At 46.2% G+C, this 20,739-nt stretch overlaps 1 pseudogene; it reads right to left on the bottom strand.

The window, feature by feature from the left end:
- Positions 1 to 929: 929 nt before the first annotated feature.
- Positions 930 to 11,681, bottom strand: LOC129352690 (deubiquitinating protein VCPIP1-like; annotated as a pseudogene).
- Positions 11,682 to 20,739: the final 9,058 nt, after the last annotated feature.

Genomic DNA, 20,739 nt, shown 5'->3' on the forward strand with positions numbered 1-20,739 from the left:
AAGTGCGGCCTGGGGGCCATTTGCGGCCCCTGGACTGATTTTTGTGCGAGAATCATACAAATATGACTCTCTGCAGCTGGTTAATGCAGAGGGAAATTTTAATTATACCCATTTTATTCATCCACTAACATAGTTTAGTTAATTATTACAGGTATAAAATCTTGGAAAAAAGAAAATAGTGGATTTGCATTTTCTTTAGTTTCATCATAAACTGAATCATCTCTATCCAGTGACCTTTACTCAAAAGCAGATTTAAATTTGTTTTTAAATCATATTGTAATATTACTCTTTAAACATATATAGTGTGTTCCATTAATTCTTTCTCACATGTTTGAGAAATCAAACTTGTTTTTATGTATCATCTTAATTCTAATGTTTAGGAAACTTTCCACTTTTAATGCAGGAAACCATCAAGTGGAGGCCAAGATGGACACAATATCGCTGCAATATAAAAGCTCAGACTTCTTCATACCAAATCAGATTTTAATAAAAGAAAAAAAATCTTAACTTTTGTTCGTTCAAAATAAATTACAATTAAAAGGACAAATTTAGGGTTAAACTTTGCTCTTATTTCACTCATCCATTTTGGGAGTTGAGTTCAAAGTCCAACTGAAGACAAACTGATGGCCACAATAACACAGTGAAGCCTAAACGATACAAAAATATTTCAATAATATTATTATTCACTGACTTATGACTGTCATAATTTTATTCTTGTATAATTTCAGCTTTATTTTTGTTAAATGACTTTATTCTCCATCTTATTGTTTCTTATTTCGGCTCCAACACTAAAGAACAGATCAGTGGAAATCTGAATTTGTGAAAATGAAACCTTCAGAAACAGAAAATCGGATTATTTGTCCAGTTCCAGGCTGAATCCTGTGGAGCTGATCAACAGACAACAGAGACAAATGGAAGTAAAACATGAACAGAAGCAGGAACGTCACCAGAACGACTCGGCTCACAAACAAATGCAGGAAGTGATTTTATTGGTGGAGCTGAGAAGTTTTCATGCAAACAGCGACGTGGAAGCAGAGTGTCGTCAGCGTTTTATTAGCAACCAGACAGAAGATCCAAAAGAACCAACCCAAGGAAACGGAGCAGTTTCTGTACAGGTCCAAATATTCTACAATATGTACTCTAATACAGCAGGAATACGGAGGAGCCGCGGGTCGGTGACAGCTGGAGGTTCTGATCCGAAGCATCCTTCCTGCTCCGGGTTCAACAACTTCAAAGTGCAGTTTTATATTTCTTCACTTCAACCAGGAGCAGAAAACTGAGTTGAGAGGCAGGGAAACTAAACAATGACACTTTAAAACGGATGATTTCTGAGTTTTAAAGAACAGAACCAGAACAAAACCAGAACAGAACCAGAACAGTTTCCAGTCAGCAGATGGAGAGAAACCTGATCACTGGCAGGTCTGTGAGTTTGTCCCTTTAAGAACAAACTCACAACTTCCACAAACGTTTAACTGTCTAAGAGTCCAGTGATTGAGCTTTCATCAAATTAAATAAAAACTGGAGTCCAGCCACTTCTGGCAGCAACCTCCTCATCACACAGCATCAGACTGCAGGAACTCAGTGTGAGATGAGATCAAGAAAACAAGTTTTTATAGTTTATATGAGCAATAAAACCAGAGTGAGAAAAGAAAGAAAAACTTCATGTTGATGGTTTCAAACTTCAGCTGCAGAAACAAAAGATTCAAACTGAACTCGAAGCTTTTCAGGAGTTTTGATGAGAAAAGTCAGTTTGGAAACGTGTTTCCTGTAGGAACCTGGAGCCCAACCAGAACCAGAATCTGAGATGAGACATAATCCAGGAGTTCATCCGGAACCGATCATTTGGACCTTTGGTGTTCTGGTTCTGGAGCCGTCCTGAACACCGGAGCCAGGTTCTGGAGGGGAAACGTTTTGTTCTGATCGGTTCCTATTTGACGCTACAAAATCTGTCAAACGTCAGAAAAACTAAACCAAAAAAAAAAAAAAACAGATTAAATGTTTCCCAACAAAACTTCTGAGCTTCCCAATTTGTTTATTTAGTTTTGTAATTTGGTGAAATATTGGCAAACAACAGAAACACAATCATAAGGAGCAACGTTAACCTGGTTTTCCTTTGGCTGCTGTTCAGTCAGAAGTTCAGGTGAACGTCGGTTGGATGGAAGGAACTTCTGCAGCTTTCAGAGCCCAGAAACATTAAAAATCAGGTTTGACAAGAAGCTTCAAACTCAAAACAATTCAAAAAATAAAAAAAACACCCACAAGAGAAATACATCACATCTTTTAAGGAAATTTGTTCTTTGAATCACCAGACTTTTTTTAAATCTAAACTTGATTTATTTGACATATTTACTTAAATATCTTCAAAAAAGAAGAATTGCACTGAGACTTTCTGTCCACCAGGGGGAGCCATTTCCCCTCTACCTTCACTGCTCATGTTTCCTTCAGGTTGTTTCTGATTTCTGATTTTGGCAACAGGAGCTTTGGCTTCAAACTGCTGTTAAATGTCTTCATGAAGACAAAAAGGTTAAAATTTGAGATTTTGAACTGCAGAAAAACAAACGTATTTATCTGTAAAAGTTGCTGCATAAACTGACCTCCAGGTCGCATCGTCAACCCGCTTCAGTCTGAATCCTCAAATTAAACTTCTCTAAAATGCAGATCAGAAAACGTTTCTCTCTTTGGCTTTTCACTGTTGGGACATTTTTACATTCAACAGACGAGTGACGAATTAAAGGAATTACAAACTGCTGTAGAAAGTGACAGGAAGTGGGAGGATGTTGAGGTTGATCTGAGTTTAGACCTGCATGGAGGACGTGATGCGGTCAGTGTGGATCAACTGATCTGTTTTAAAGAACTTCCTGGATCAAAGCCGAATCTGTCGACCTACAATAAACGTTCCTCAGCTGGAAACGGCCTCTGATCAGAACTCTGTCTGCCAAATTTTAGAAATATTTACTTCAAAATTGAGATCAAAAACAACAGACCAAACAAGAAAAGAAGAAACGATCTGAAGAGTTTGACTTTGTGAGTTTCAGTGAGAAAAACCAGGAAGAGCGTCAGAGGTTCAAAACTCAGAGGTTCAGAATCCAATATGGCTTCCGTGCATAAAACGCAGCTGAAGTTGTACGTAGAAACTATTATTATTAACACTTAATGTTTTATGAAGCAAGTGGTTCACACTGCTGTACAACTTGTGAAACATCCCTGTAGTTTAGTGACTCACTCAGAGCTGCATCACAGCCGAAACCAGAAACCAGATCCGTTTCCAACTGAGAACGGATTCCGACACGAGAACCGAGAAAAGAACGAATCCACATCTCAGCTGGAATAAACTCATTCAGGAGAAACTTTCAGTCTGTGTTTTCCTTTAATTTGTCACTCGCCTGCGTCTCTAACAGTCGGCAGACCTGAAGCTCACTTTGGGTTGAACCCTGTAAACCTCTGCAGGAGCTGCTTCCTGCCTGCAGGGGGCGCAGTGTGACGCTGCAGGAGTCCAGCCAAAGCAGGTGTCGGTGATGAAGGCAGCAGAGTTGAACAATGGAAGCGGTTATGCGGGGCGTCTCCTCTGTGGGCCAATTTTCACTTCCTGTGCAGACAGGAAGTGTCCCGTTCTTTAATCTGACCGGGTTCTTCGGTGCAGGTTTAAAGCAGGAGGGATTCAGAAGGCTGGAGATACAATCCGGTCAGCTTCCAGGCAACTGGGAACACTGGGAGCCGTCGCTGAGGAAGAGTCACCAGCTGAGGGAAAGTTCTCCTGAAGGAGGAAATAAATCCGTTTGCTCTGGATTTACTTCCTGCCTCTGAGGTGAGACAGTTGGCGGAGTGACGATGCGCCGCAGACGGACCGTCTCCGTGTCTCAGCTCGGTGACGGTTGCTGCGGCAGCAGCAGGGCGGTCGCTTCGCTCCTCAGTCATGCAGTAAAGACGACGCGACGTAATGAAGACCTAAGCTTTGGGGTCCGGCCTGCGGCGCGGCAGCAGGCGGCGGTCAGGGGCGCAGGCGGCGCGGCGGCGCCATCAGGAGTGGTCCATGGGTTCGTTGCCCTGCCCAGCATCCTGGCTCTCCATGTCCTCCGGCTCCTCCGGTTTTCCCGCCGCTGCGGCCGCGGCGCCGGGTTTAGTCCCAGCAGTTCGCTCCTGGCTGGCCCCGCCCACGGCGCCTGCAGCACTCTGCTGCTCCTTCAGGTGGCGCTCCATGGAGGCCTGGATGGAGGACACCATCTCCTGCAGCTTGCGGCGCTGCTGCTCCATCAGACCCGGGTCGGGAGCGCGGCCGTCCCTGCTGGCCACGAAGCCCGGCGCCATGCGGACCAGCTCTCTGGTGGCGTCCTCGGGAATGTCCGACAGGTCCGGCGCTCCTCTCGACACGCTGGCGCTCAGGTCCACGCCGCTGCTGTGCTGGCGCGTGATTGGCCGGTGCTCCGGAGGGGAGGAGCCTCCGCCGCTCCCTAGGGAGTGACCTTTGCCCTGGAAGGCGGTGACGCTCTGCAGCTGCTCCTTCTTGCGGACGACGCCGCCGCTGCCCAGCCGCAGGACGCCGTGGGACGGGCTGCCCTCTCTGCTGCCCCTAGAGGCCGCCTCGGAGCGCAGCTGCAGCACCGCCTCCCTCACCAGCTCCTCCACGTCCGGCCCGACCGGGAAGTGACCCGCGGCGTCAACGCAGAGCTCCAGCCGCTCCTCCGCCGCGTTGTACACGAAGGTTTTCCCCGTCAGGTGAGGCAGCGTGCAATGCTTCCCGTCCATGAGGCCTGGAGAAACAGAAACACAGAACCGCTCAGCACGACCAGAACCGCTCAGCACCACCAGAACCACTCAGCACGACCAGAACCGCTCAGCACGACCAGAACCACTCAGCACGGACACAGACTTTAACTTATTTAATGAATCATGAATGTGATTCATTTGGCCAATCAACCACTAAATGATAGATCTAGTTATTGATTAGTCATTAACCTGAGTATATATATATATAAAATTCCCTTCTCACCCACCGCGGGTGGTTCTTATCCTCTGAGCTCGGGTCCTCTACCAGAGGCCTGGGAGCTTGAGGGTTCTGCGCAGTATCTTGGCTGTGCCAAGGACTGCACATTTCTGGACTGAGATGTTTGATGTTGTTCCTGGGATCTGTTGTAGCCACTGCTCCAGTTTGGGGGTTACTGCCCCGAGGGCCCCGATGACCACAGGCACCACTGTGGTCTTCACCTTCCAGGCCCTCTCCAGTTCTTCCCTGAGGCCCTATATATATATATATATATATATATATATATATATATATATATATATATATTATATATATATATATATATATATATATATATATATATATATATATATATATATATATATAAGGCAAGTCCTGAGAAGCCAGCTCAATGGCAAGAACAAAATCTGTGCGATAAACAGCTATGCCCTGCCAGTAATCAGATACCCTGCTGGAATAATTAGCTGGCCAAAGGAGGATGAAAGCCACAGATATTAAGACTAGAAAGCTACTAACCATGCATGGAGGGTTCCATCCCAAATCCAGCACCCTGAGACTGTACACGAGCCGCAAGGACGGAGGCAGAGGACTAGTGAGTGTGAGAACCACTGTCCAGGACGAAACACCTAAGATCCATAAATACATCAGAGACAAAGCCTCAACAGACAATGTGCTCAGTGAATGTCTCAGACAACAGGGAACGGAGGTTGAGGTGCCAGAGATACCATCATGGGAGGACAAGCCCCTACATGGGATGTACCACCAGCAAATAACCCAAGTGGCTGATATCAGTAAATCCTACCAATGGCTGGAAAAAGCTGGACTCAAGGACAGCACAGAGGCCCTCTTCCTGGCCGCCCAGGAACAGGCCCTAAACACCAGAGAAATAGAGGCCCAGATCTACCACACCAGACAAGACCCAAGGTGTAGGTTGTGCAAGGAGGCCCCTGAGACAGTCCAGCACATCACAGCAGGGTGCAAGATACTGGCAGGGAAAGCGTACATGGAGCGACATAACCAAGTGGCAGGCATAGTGTACAGAAACATCTGTGCAGAATATGGACTGGAAACCCCGAGATCAAAGTGGGAAACACCCCCAAAGGTGGTGGAGAACGCCAGAGCTAAGATCCTGTGGGACTTCCAGATCCAGACAGACAGAATGGTAATGGCGAACCAACCAGACATTGTCGTAGTGGATAAACATCAGAGGAAAGCCGTTGTGGTAGATGTAACAATACCAAGTGATTGCAACATCAGGAAAAAGGAGCACGAGAAACTGGAGAAATACCAGGGCCTCAGGGAAGAACTGGAGAGGGCCTGGAAGGTGAAGACCACAGTGGTGCCTGTGGTCATCGGGGCCCTCGGGGCAGTAACCCCCAAACTGGAGCAGTGGCTACAACAGATCCCAGGAACAACATCAGACATCTCAGTCCAGAAATGTGCAGTCCTTGGCACAGCCAAGATACTGCGCAGAACCCTCAAGCTCTCAGGCCTCTGGTAGAGGACCCGAGTTCAGAGGATAAGAACCACCCGCGGTGGGTGAGAAGGGAATTATTTTATTTTTTTATATATATATATATATAAATCAGTGATGACATCATGTCCTTGTTCCACTAATATTCACTCTAATAACAGATTATTACATCTACACTCCATCTGCACAATGAAAGGCTAATTTACAGCAACACTCTAGTCAACTACAAAGACCTGATTATATTCACACATCAACATTAACGTAACAAAACCTTAAAGTGAAGGTTTGGGGTTTTTAAGTGTCTTATTTTAAGTGTCTTGATTTTATCCTGGAAAACTGCAGATCACGGTTTGTGTAAAGTTTCTGATGTCGCTGGTTTCCCATGAACACAGCCGTCAGAGCGAACGAGACGATCTGGTGTGAAGCGTCTTGAGTCTCAGGTTAAATTTATCTCTGAATCTGATTATTTGCAGCGCTGCAGCTCTCCTCATTCCGGCTCTTTGTTGTGTAAATGTGACGAAGCTTTGAAGCTTCACGCTGGAAATACTCTGGGTTTTAAACATACTGAATGGAAAGTTAATAAAAATAACACAGAAATCTGTATCTTCCCATTAAGACAGCTGCCAGCATTCATTTAAACAAGTAAAAGCTCAATCCAGAGCCGCCCGGCGCTCAGGCTCTGGGCTGCAGCCGGAGAAAACAAACTCACCCATGTCTTTCTTGACGATGTTGTAGAAGACGCCGCCTGCTGGAACAAGTGCGGCAGCTTCTTGGCGTACGACCAAACGTCCTCGCCTGGAAAACAACAGTGAACAGGTCAGAGGCGTCCAGAAACACGCAGAGACCTTGAACACAACACGGCGTTCCAATAAATCGGAGTTCTGAAGGCAGAAAAGGTCAGAGTTCATGGAAACTGCAGCAAAAAATCTGATTCTGTAAAACTGGATTCATTGCATGGATCCCATTTAGTATAATTTCTGCAAATAACATTTTACAGAATAAATTTATCCTCTGCTCTCTGCAGGTGTTTTATGTTTTTTTATTTCAAAGCTTCAACAAAAATGGTGCTTTTCAAAGCAAATTTTCTAAATAATTACATACTAAACTAGAGAATTAGTTTTTCTGTCGCCAAACCATTTATTCTATATATTCATCATCAGCTGGAAAATGGAGGAACTGAAACATGTTTTCAATGCTCAGCTGATCATATTGAACTGGCTTCAGCTGCTAATCTTTATATTTCAGTGAAATGATTTCTAACATTTCCTTCTGGATCTGCACTTTACTGACCGATTATCTGAACGTTTTAACCAATCAGAGGAGCAGCTCGGCTTCCAGGACCTTTTATCTCCTGACATGGATTTGAACTTCATCAGGATGATGTCAGAGGTGAAGCTAATCAAGTTCTGAACGTGTTACAGATCATGTTGTTCCGACAGTCGGCTGTCTGGCTGCAGCTCTGATGTCCAGCAGCGTCCAGCAGAGCCCAGAGAAAAAACCCTCCTGAAAATCAGCAGCAACGCTACATCATGTGCTGTGTTTATCTGAGAGCAGCGGTGACCTTTGACCCTTCTGGCAGGCGACACCGGGAGGGGGCGAGATGCCAGAGTCAGCAGATTGACTGAACACACGTCAGTGAATGCAGTTTCTGGTAAAGTTCATTCAGCTGCAGTCTGCTGGAAGCCAACCAATCAGAAGCCAGCATGAGCTGCACGGCTCGACCAATCAGCAAAGCTCTCAGTTTCTCTCAAATGAAAACAAAACTAAGAATAGTGCTGCTACTTTTCTTATTTATAAACATGACTGAACATTAAAAACTGACCTGAAGAGCCAGAATAGAAGACGACCGGGTTTTAACTAGGCCAGAGACTTTAACCTGTTAATTTAGTTTCATTTACATGAATCTTGTTTTGACACACTAAAGAAAAACACAGTTGATTATTGTTTAGTTTACATACAAAAGCTCTGAGTTGTCGTCGAGCTCATGTCTATTTATTCAATAATTTAGCAGCAAAAACTGTTTTGACTTTAAAGTTTTGCTTATTTTGTCATATAGTTTGATTAATTACTTGTTCTATCAGTAGTTTTAACTAGATGTAAACATGTGATGTAGAAAAGTCCTGACATCATAAATACCAATAAATTAGAAAATCCAGTTCCTGTCCATTTGCATCATATAAATGATTCTTTTTCATGTGAATGCTAACCTAAAGAAACTCGTTACAAATGTGAAAGTTTTCCAAGTTTAGTTTTTGTGATTGTGAAGTTATTATTGCTGAAACAGAAATTAATTTATCTAAAGGAGAAATAAGAAATAAAAACGTCTTGTTGTCACTTTTATGGACGAACCTCGAAAGATTGTGATGAAACTTTACATGCAGCAAAACTAACATCATCTGATCTTATTCTGGCAGGCTGCTTCCAGGAAGTGATGTCATAAAGGTTTGACCTGCGTTGTTCTTACCCATCAGGGTTGCAAGGAGACAGAGGGAGGACATCTCCAGGTCGATGCTCTCCTGGATTTCCCGGCGCTCGTCCGGCCGCCCCCCACCGTGTCGTCGCTCTTTGCCGAGTGCAGGGCGGAGTGTGAGCTGGCGGCCCTGGAGATGGGGGCCCCGGGGCCCCTGTCCTCAGGGCCCTCAGGATCTCCACCGTCACCCTGTCGCCGTGCTGCAGGGCCACCGGCTCGTTCTCCTCGCCGTCCGCGGCGGCAGCAGCTCTTTGGGGGGGAAGCCGTAGCGGATGCACTGCTGCGGCGGCGGCACGTCGAAACTGCTTGGCGATGCTCCGGCGCAGCTCTGCGAAGGTGGTGAGGGCCGACAGGGTGAGCATGGCCTGCCGCCCGTCGCTGGTCGTCACCCGGATCTTCTTCTCCTTGTTGGAGGAGGAGGGGGAGGAGGACTTGGTGGGGGTGGCGGGAGCCGAGGAGGACGAGGTTTCCGGGGGAGCCGCTGGGGGACGGGGTCCGGCCCTGACCTTTGGGGTCGTGCTTCAGCTTGTCGGAGCGTCTCTTCTGGGAGACGAAGGCCTGCTCGCTGATGCTCTGCTGCAGGCTGCGCTCCGCCGGCTCATCGTCAGCTCCTCCTTGTGGAGCGTCTTGGCTTTCTGACCCGTCAGGATGATCTTGGTGGGCAGCTGGGGGTCCGGCGGCGGCACCTCCGTCCCGTCGCCGAGCCGATGGGCGTGAGCCCCGTCGATGGACACCGGGTTGTACTCGTCCGGGTTCTTCTTGGCCGTGTGGTGCAGGATGGTGTTCACCACCTTCTGCACCAGGATCTCGCTGCCAAACTCTCCAGGGAAGTGCTTGGTGACCAGCTTCATGGCCACGTCGTACACGTTGCTGTTCAGCGTCGGGTCCGTCTCGTACTGGAACCAGTACACGGTCTCCCGGACCACCCTGCCCCCCACTCCAGGGTGATGGGGAAGGCTTCGGGCAGATTGTCGTACTCCTTCCCATCCCAGTAGTGCTTGAAGCCGCAGCCACACTTCCCCCCCTGGGACCTGTTGGTTCTGTCCCCGTCCAGGTACACCACCGACCCGTTCCGCGGATGTGCCGCACCGACGTGCCGTGGCACCAGGTGCAGGTGTTCAGGGAGCTCAGTTTGTAGTCCGGGACCAGGAAGTCCCTGTGGGGGTCGTAGGAGCACACCACGTTGTTGAGGGGGAAGCTGTAGTTCTTGTCGGGCCGCAGCTGTCCGTGCGTGGACTTGGCCAGGTTGTAGAGCTTCCCGCCCGGAACCAGCCACTCGGACGGGATGTGTAGCTCAGAGAGAGCGCCACAGATCAGGCAGCGGTGCAGACGGTTCTCCATCACGGACTTCTTGGCCGCCTCCGTCACCTCCTCCGGTTGGACGCCGATCACGCCGGTCCGCCGGTAGACGTACTGGTGAACGTCGGCCACCAGCGACGGTGGATGCTGTGCTTCTCCATGAACACCTCCTCCATGGCGTTCACCAGCCGCATCAGTACGTACTTATCCTGCAGGCTGCGGTCACCTCCGATCACGCAGCTCCCGTCCGGCTCCAGCTTGATGTACTTCCTGATGAGCTCCTGCGGGACGCCCCAGGCCTTCGGCAGCAGGCGGGGCGGCAGCTTGGGGAGGACCGTGTTCTTGACGCCTACCAGAGGAACGTAGTGGTTCCTGCCGGAGCTGCTCCAGGCGATGCAGATGGGTTTGTTCGGCTTCCCGTCCTTCCCCTTGCACTGTTCCTCTGGCACAAGTCCGGGCAGGAAGGTGGCGGAGTAGTCGCCAGAGCTCCTCATCCCGCTCATGGAGTCCAGCAGGACGATGGGCCGGTGCAGGACGTTGGCCAGCCCAAATATGTGGATGTTACGCAGTCCCAATGGGACGCCTTCGGGGGGGATGAACAGGGGGTCGCACTCATTAATGATGTCCTCCCACTCTGCGGCGTCAATGAAGTCCTGGAACAGGTTCTTGTAGCAGTCCAGGTTCTGCTTGAAGTTCTGCTTGAGGTTTTCTCTCAGTGCGTGCCAGAAGAGTTCCCTGCCCACCAGGGCTCTGGACACCGCGTGGACCAGGCAGTGTCCATCTCCGTCCACATGCACCGGGATGAGACACTCTCTGTTGCCGTTGGCCTTCTTGATCTCCTCCAGGGTGTCGTGCAGGTAGATCAGGCTCCCGGAGCGGTCTTTGCCGTAGCCCATGGTGGTGACATGGTCCGGCTCTATGAGGAAGGCACGGTCCCCAGCAGGGAGCAGTCAAAGATCTCCCCCTGGTTCATGTCTTTCAGCAGCTTGGCTTTCCCGGTCTGTTTGTCCATGCCGTAGCGCGTCAGCACCGGGGACAGCAGCTTGCAGTGGTAGTTGGACAGACCCATCACCTTCACCAGCTCGGTCCCCTTCTTCGGGGCCCCGGTGACGCCGAGCAGGGCGTTTCTGAGCAGGTTGTGGAGCACCACGTCCGGGTCGGTGACCTCCTCCACGTTCAGCAGGCCGCTCTGCTCGTGCCGCTGGCCGCACTCCGTGCACTCGATGCTGATGGAGCCGTGAGCGGGGAAGAAGAGCCGCGCCTGGCATTTCGGGTCCGGGCAGGTACCGCACAGAATGCGCCTGTCTTTCTTCTTGGAGCTCTGCAGCAGCGACATTTTGGGAAAGAAGAGGTGCGAATGTGTCCAAGCTTCACAGAACCATGATAATGAGCCGCAGAGAGGCTGTCAGCTCAGCTCTGACCGCGATAACGTCTGTTTTCAACCAGAATAGCACCAGAACAACGGAAGCGGCTGGCTTTCTTTTAGCAACTGACCGTTGCTAAACGTCCCTACGTCACGACGGAGCGCCTCTGGGACTTGTAGTACGTGTGAATAATAATGAGTTCAAACCATTCATTTGCAAAATACCTACTATGTATGTTTATGATTAAAATTATTACGCAAAATAATGAAACTGACTATTATTTACATGAATTTACAATACATAGTAAAATATTCTGAACGATATCTTTTAACTTGACTACATTTCCCAGAATGCGTAGCCGGATGTCGTCGTTTTGTTGTGTGAGGAAGTGAATTCAGGCAGTTCTCAGTTGATCAGCACAACACGATTAATTGAAACATATTTTACTAATGCGACGTGTTTTCAGTATTTACAGGAGCTTTTAAATGCATTTTGGGGAATTTTAAAAAGTTAATTTTGAAAACCAGAGATTCCTAATGATCCTGAATTTCATTTAGAAATGTGAATTTTAATTTTTCCCTGATTATTCACTTTAGACCAGACAAAACACCAGAAAAAATATATCTTCATTTATTTTACTTATGTATAAATAATTCGGCATAAACTGGATCCATAAAAATAAAGCGTATGTGGAGCAAATATTTTAAAAAGTCTATATGACAGAGGTTTACTGAATGTTTTTGTGACACGTTGTTTTTAAAAGGTTGTTATAAGATTTATTAGATCTGTGAATGCATTCCAGTGCAATTCAGCAGGCAATTCAGTTAGGGGTAAAAGAAGAGGATAAAAACTAAAAACATTAAGCTGAACAATACTGAGGGGTCTGGGAGGATTTAAAGTGTGTAAAGTTCTCAGTAATCATCTGCTGAACATCAGAGAAATCAATAAAGTGCAAAGGAAACCAGATACCGCCTGCTGTCTCTGCTGTAATCCTGGAGGTGATTCAGCAAATATGAATATCTTCTGTCTGATCTGAAGGTAGTAAACTTATTACAGTCATTAAGTTTTCCTTTTCATTTTCAGAAAACATAAGATTTCTTCTGTAATAATGTCAAGCATCAAATAGACATGTTTTCCAGTCAACTAACATAAGTATCCATAAGTAGTTTTAGTTTTTGCTCCTTTGATCTGACCACCAGATGGCAGATTTACTCTGTGTACTAGTTGAACTATAGTTTAAAGCTCCACAGGGTTTGTTTGTCTGTAATGTTCAAATCTGTCTTCTTTCCTTTTCTTTTTTCTTTTTCTCCTTTTTGCAGGACTATTTTCATTCTGTGTATTCCAAAAAAATATCAACGGAAACGACTTGAAAATTGTTAATTTTTCCAGCACAAATAAAGTAACAAAATAAAGTCTGACTCTTGCATGAAATTCTCTATTTCAAAGGATTCAACACCTAAATCACGACATAAACGTGTCGGCAGAAGGAAAAGGTTTTATTGTGGGAGATGCTTGAAGTTTCAGGAGCAGAACAGAAACGGCTGCATTGCTTTCAGGGTTGTGATGTTTCACATGTCGCCTCCTTGTTGCTGTTTCATGGCTTAATTAAAAGCTATCAGATATGAAATGATGTATATTAATGCAAACAAAAAAGAAAACTGAGTTAAACTGACTGCTGTAGTTGACGGAAAGCGAAGCAGCAAGGCCTGCTGGTCTTTCATCATCGGTTTCTGTCCAGAGCAGGGGCTGATGGGAGCTTTGGTTCCTCTGCTAGAAAAACCACGTGGCCCTGGTCTGATCTCTCAGCTCGTCCTTGTTTGGCCTCAGCTGCATCAGAGCCACTTCTCCCCAGGTTCACCAGAGGAAACACCACTGCACACAATGCTTTTCCTCCCAGCTGCTGCTCTGTGCTGGCTGGGTTCAGGTGAGTGTTTCCAGCCAATCAGGAGCCAACACCTGGAACAAACACTGTCACACTAACCTTCACCTGTCTGTCTGTCTGTCTGTGTCTCTACAGCGCTGGCTGCTGTGGGAACACAGCTGGTTCAGGACCAGTTATCATTTGTAAGTACAGCTGGAAGCACCGTCTCCTTAAAGTGCTCAGGAACAACATGTGTGATAAAAACCAGGTCTACTGGTACCAAACCACAGACAGCGATCCGCTCAGAGGGATTCTACTCGTCCATCTGGGGGATGGAAAAGTTCAAAAAGTTGATCACCTTCTTAAATTTAGAGATCCTCAACGAAAAGATTCATAGCTACACCTGAACCAAACGGCCTTAATTTAGTGATCCAGAAGGTTGAATCGGGTCATAGTGGCTCGTATTACTGCGCCTGCTGGAGGCCCGGTTCCCACAGTGACAAACGATCCGAGCTGCCTGAACAAAAACCTGCAGAGGAGTCACACAGGAAGTAAACCACAGCCTCACCTTCAACCGGTACACACCTTGACAATTATTACCTTCTTCTGGTTGATATTTAAATATTAACAGACTGAATGGACACATTAAATAAATCTAATCCTGTTCCCGGGTTTAGCTTAATGTGTTTTGAAGAACTCAGATGTTAGAGGATGATGATTCCTGGCTGCTGTTCTCACATCTGCAGCCGAAACATCCAGAGCAGGGGCTGATGGGAGCTTTGGTTCCTCTGCTAGAAACCACGTGGCCCTGGTCTGATCTCTCAGCTCGTCCTAGGTTGATGATATTATATATCATCAACCTACACTTAATATTAATTTTGTACAATTTAAATTTGGGCAGCTGTCAATCATAATTAGCTCACTTTCAGGTCACAACATAAAAACATAAAGTTATAGAACACAGTTACTAATTAAACATTAACTGATCAGATCCATAAATATCTGATTGTAAAAACAGAGTTAGGCCAAAAACCATAAAAGGTGCTGATTTCCAGTTTCATCAGTGTTCTTGTGATTTATGCGATCTTTATGTTTTTATATCTCATATTTATGCTTGTTTGGCAGAAATGATAAATATGGTAAAAAGTTAACTTATGAAGCAGTGTGGTGATGCAGAGCAGTTTCACAGGTCAATATCCTACCTGCCATTGAAAACTCATCAATTTGATGAACTTTGTGATGAACTGCAGATCATGTCAGGTTGTTTTCTGCAGCGCTAACCGCTCCATGTGAAACAACAAACACATGTATGTCACGTTAGTATGCTAAGCTAAGCTAATGTGTTAGCTTAGCAATAAGATAATACGCTTATTTCTAAGCACATTAGCTTAGCAATAAGTAAGTTGTCTACTCTTCATCCAGTATGTCCTTAGCCTCTTAAATCACTATTGCTTTACTTTTAAAGAAAAGCCTAATTTCTAAGGTTAATATTAATTAATATTCATGTCTTGGAAAAATGACTGTTCCACTTTCTCTCCCCAGTGAATAAAATAAATGGATGAATCAATGAAACTACAGGACCTAGGCTGGTCAATGTGGACTTACTCTTATTTTTTTACATTTTTCATTCCTTTATCTGACAATGATCTGTGGGGAATGATGTGGAAGACAGGTGGCAAAGGTCAACAGGTGGGACTCGAACGGCTGCATGGAGGACTGAGGTCTCCGTCCACAGGTCACTCGCTTCACCTGCGCCTGAGTCACAGCGACCCACTTCCTGAAACATACGACTGTTTCAATGTTTCTGGACGAACCTGTCATGATGTCACTGATTGACGGCGACGCCTACAGAACGACGAGCTTTAAACCCGAACCACATGAAACGGCGTCCAGAGCAGGGGCTGATGGGAGCTTTGGTTCCTCTGCTAGAAACCACGTGGCCCTGGTCTGATCTCTCAGCTCGTCCTTGTTTGGCCTCAGCTGCATCAGAGCCACTTCTCCCCAGGTTCACCAGAGGAAACACCACTGCACACAATGCTTTTCCTCCCAGCTGCTGCTCTGTGCTGGCTGGGTTCAGGTGAGTGTTTCCAGCCAATCAGGAGCCAACACCTGGAACAAACACTGTCACACTAACCTTCACCTGTCTGTCTGTCTGTCTGTCTGTCTGTCTGTCTGTGTCTCTACAGCGCTGGCTGCTGTGGGAACACAGCTGGTTCAGGACCAGTTATCTCTTGTTGCTAAAGCTGGTCCCACTGTCTCCGTCCCTTTAAAGTGCTCAGGAACAAACGGCTGCGATAAAAATCAGGTGTACTGGTACCAAACCACAGAGAGAGATCCGCTCAGAGTGATTCTACGCATCGATCTGACCAACGGAGAAGTTAATAAACGATACAGTCATCCTCAGAAAGATGATTTCACGGCTTCAGGTGAAGGAAACAGCTGTATGTTGATGATCAATGGAGTTAAAGAGGAACATAGTGGCTCATATTACTGCGTCTGCTGGAGTCGGGTTCCCACAGTGAGAAACGATCCGACCTGCATGAACAAAAACCTGCAGACGTTACAGGAGGGAAACCACAGCCTCACCTTCCACCATTAAATAACTGGCAAATTATCAGCTGGTTTCCAGCTGCAGGAGCTGAAGCTGTGCATCTAGATCTATAACACTAGATCTATAACACTAGATCTATAACACTAGATCTATAACTCTAGATCTATACATATAGATCTATAACACTAGATCTATAACTTTAGATCTATAAATATAGATCTATAACTCTAGATCTATAACTCTAGATCTATAACTCTAGATCTATACATCTAGATCTATAACTCTAGATCTATAACTCTAGAGCTATGACTCTAGATTTATAGATCTAGAATGTTCCTCTTTAGGTCCAAACATAACTTCAGTTTTGTTTCTGTTCAGCTGAAGAACAGAAACCAAACTGTTTCATTTCAAACCCATTTATCCGTTTTAATATCTGTTCAATGCTTGCATGGGTTCAAAGGTCACCTGATGACATCATAATGTAGAGCGGTGTATCAGCCGTGTCGTTATGGTAACTAATCTAATTTCTTGTGGCCTGAGTCAGTGAGAGAATAAAATGGTCCTAGGATTGAACCTTGATGAACTCCACATGTGACCTCTGACCTCTTCGATGAGAAGTTTCCCATTGAAGCAAAGAAATCCCAGTTCTTTATGTCAGACTGGAACCAGTCGAGTTCTGGACCGGAGAGTCCGACCCAACTCACAGTTGGTTCAGTAATAAGTCATGATGGACTGAGGTCCAACAGAACCAGAACCAGAACCAGCTCTGTGGTTCTTCCACAGTGTGTGTTTATGTGGATGTCATGAATACTTTGACTAGGCCAGTCTCAGTGCTGAGGTCACCAAGGAAACTGGATTGAAAGACGTGAAGTTGGCTGGTTATCGTTAGGAAATCATTAACCTGTTGAATCAACACGACATTCTGACATTAATAAAAACTAATAATCAACTTTTCAGAAACATGCAGAGTTCACGTCTTTTAGCCCAAATACATGACAATCAGCAGAACAAAAAGCAGGAAACAAAGATGAAATGTGAGGTTCTTGTCCTGTGGATGAAGACAGAAGGAGAGTTGATGGCAAATTGAAAAGGTTCAGTCTTGAGGAAATGATCTTACTGGTGTGATGAGTTTCCACCAGGGGGGAATTACTGTGGTCTCTCTGCAGGGAGTTCTGGAGCGGGTCCAGGGTCCAGTGTGATCTCGACAGAGTCCTATGGAGGCAGATGGAAGAGGCTCGCTGCGGAGGGCGAACCGGTAAAGAGAAATCCGACTGTCAGCCGTGAAACCAGAAACTGTCAGCGATTCATCAGCCGAGGCGGCGAGGGACTCGGGGAACCAGAGGGTAAAACACCTGAGAGGCAACAGGAAAATATAACTGGACACAACATCAGAACCAACTGAGAGCGGTGCAGAGAACCAGAACCGTAAAACACTGGCAGCCCGTCCTCATGTGCTCTGACATGATGAGCTGATTGGTCACAGGTGTGTTGGTGAGCAGGTGGGCAGGAAATCCCCACTAACAGCAAAAACCCCACTTCCCAATAATATTTGATATAAAAGAACTGAGACCTACCAACTACAGAAGGAGATGATTTCTAGTTTTAATGTCACCAACATCCTGGACTTTGCAGTGATAAAGTACACTGTAAAAATATCTGTCAAATTTAGGGTAAAAAATTGTAAAATACCAACATTACAGACTGTAGCATCCAAAGCGTCATGGCTGGTTGAATAGATGGAAGCGGTCCTGTTGTGGACCAAAGATAGCTGCTAATGCTAATGCTACTTCTCTAAAAGAGTCAAATGTTTCTGGACGAACCTGTCATGATGTCACTGATTGACGGCGACGCCTACAGAACGACGAGCTTTAAACCCGAACCACATGAAACGGCGTCCAGAGCAGGGGCTGATGGGAGCTTTGGTTCCTCTGCTAGAAACCACGTGGCCCTGGTCTGATCTCTCAGCTCGTCCTTGTTTGGCCTCAGCTGCATCAGAGCCACTTCTCCCCAGGTTCACCAGAGGAAACACCACTGCACACAATGCTTTTCCTCCCAGCTGCTGCTCTGTGCTGGTTGGGTTCAGGTGAGTGTTTCCAGCCAATCAGGAGCCAACACCTGGAACAAACACTGTCACACTAACCTTCACCTGTCTGTCTGTCTGTCTGTGTCTCTACAGCGCTGGCTGCTGTGGGAACACAGCTGGTTCAGAAGGACCTGAGTCTGACCAGGAGAACCGGTGAAACCATCGCCATTGGTTGTTCTGGTTTTGAAACATGTGACTCAAATTTTATTTACTGGTACCAGAAGAAAAGTGAAGCAGAAGGCCTTGTACCGATCCTTCGATTTGATCGAAGTGGTAAAAAAAGCACTTCCACCTTTAATCATCCTCAAAGAAACTCGTTTTCAGTGATGAGGAAAGATGGCGGCGTTGAGCTGGTGATCAGCGGCGCTGCAGCAGCGCATTCAGCCACTTATTACTGCGTCTGCTATAAAACCGGATCCCACAGCGCAGAATCAGGCCTGACAGCCGAACAAAAACCCCCTGAGCAGAACAGATGTTTAACTGAGGCAGGGAGGAAACAAACAGCTCAGATAAAACTCTAAATGTTACAGACTCTCACGGTTCCTCTGAGCTTAACGGATAAATCTGATCTGTTTAGTCTGTGAAAAATGGAAAACCAGTTTGACCAATTTGACCAGTTCCAGATAACATGAAGCAGGCAGCAGAAACGTCGCCTGATCTTTTCATGCCTTTGATACCAGAGAGGATTAAACATTTACACAGAAAGAGGAAACCTGGAGGAACACAGCAGATACATTCTGTGGTTTTCTGGCCAACCTGTGGATCAATGGAGAAAGAAGAAAAGGTCAGAGGCCAGGATGTTCCAGTGATGTAGTTGGCATATTAATACAGTCACCACCATTTTGTAGCCAGTTGGTATAAATGTATAATATAATCAGGGGTTGATTATTTGGCTCGTTTCATAATCAAAACAGTAAAAAAAATCATTACAGTCGAACTGATTACAGAAACAATTCAACTCGTAAACAGATGTTTGCTGTTTGGTTGTGTTGCCAACCGTCATGGCGCTTCAGCCGCTGGGAGATCAGAAAACATGGAAGATGTGAAGAAGATTCATGGAGGAAGAGGATAAAGAAGTTCAGCTGCTGTGATAGACTGAATATTCAAGCTGCTCAGTGGCGGCGTAGCGGTTAGCATCGCTGTCTCAGATCTAAAGGCTAGCATTCTGTGAGACATGGAAGACAGGTGGCAAAGGTCAACAGGTGGGACTCGAACGGCTGCATGGAGGACTGAGGTCTCCGTCCACAGGTCACTCGCTTCACCTGCGCCTGAGTCACAGCGACCCACTTCCTGAAACATACGACTGTTTCAATGTTTCTGGACGAACCTGTCATGATGTCACTGATTGACGGCGACGCCTACAGAACGACGAGCTTTAAACCCGAACCACATGAAACGGCGTCCAGAGCAGGGGCTGATGGGAGCTTTGGTTCCTCTGCTAGAAACCACGTGGCCCTGGTCTGATCTCTCAGCTCGTCCTTGTTTGGCCTCAGCTGCATCAGAGCCACTTCTCCCCAGGTTCACCAGAGGAAACACCACTGCACACAATGCTTTTCCTCCCAGCTGCTGCTCTGTGCTGGCTGGGTTCAGGTGAGTGTTTCCAGCCAATCAGGAGCCAACACCTGGAACAAACACTGTCACACTAACCTTCACCTGTCTGTCTGTGTCTGTCTGTCTGTCTGTCTCTGTCTGTCTGTCTGTCTGTCTGTGTCTCTACAGCGCTGGCTGCTGTGGGAACACAGCTGGTTCAGGACCAGTTATCTCTTGTTGCTAAAGCTGGTAGCCCCGTCTCTTTAACCTGTTCTGCCTCAAACGGCTGCGATAAAAATCAGGTGTACTGGTACCAAACCACAGAGAGAGATCCGCTCAGAGTGATTCTACGCATCGATCTGACCAGTGGATTCCCTCATGATCGGTACGGTCATCCTCAGAAAGATGATTTCACGGCTTTCAGTGTGGGAAACATCTGCAGTCTGAAGATCAAAACGGTTACAGAGGAACATAGTGGCTCATATTACTGCGTCTGCTGGAGTCGGGTTCCCACAGTGAGAAACGATCCGACCTGCATGAACAAAAACCTGCAGACGTTACAGGAGGGAAACCACAGCCTCACCTTCCACCGGTACATCCAGTCAAAAACTACATGAAGAGTAATAAAGCTTTAAAGCTAAACAATGAAAAATTATACAAATTAAAAATATTCCTGCTCAAACATAACAAGACATGAAATGTTATTTCTGTGATTGTTATGGATTTTTTGTTCATTAGGAGTCAGACAGAAAGAAATTTGACTTCACATCATGAAACTGGCGTCTGTCTCTTTAAGAAGCTCCATCTGCAGTACTTCTCCATCATGCCATTTACGACATTGTACTTTGTGTTAGACTCACAGCTGCTGCCGCTAGTCTGAAGGAGCTGACTGTAAGATGTAGTAGTTTGACAAATCAATATCTTTGATCATTATGTATTGATGACCAGTGAGATGTGATGCTTTACTCTGGAGGCCATGTTGGTTCTGGTGAATCACCTTCTGAAGCAAAACGTTAAATATTTACGAAACGTTTTCTAAAAGTCTCTGAGCTTAAAACATTTTTTCACATGAAGTGAAATAATCTGACTTCCTCATAAATATTAAGGAACTATTTACCTAAAACGA

The sequence above is a fragment of the Poeciliopsis prolifica genome, unplaced genomic scaffold (assembly GCF_027474105.1).
Source record: "Poeciliopsis prolifica strain line A6 unplaced genomic scaffold, Auburn_PproV2 SCAFFOLD079, whole genome shotgun sequence".
Classification (NCBI taxonomy): Eukaryota; Metazoa; Chordata; class Actinopteri; order Cyprinodontiformes; family Poeciliidae; genus Poeciliopsis; species Poeciliopsis prolifica.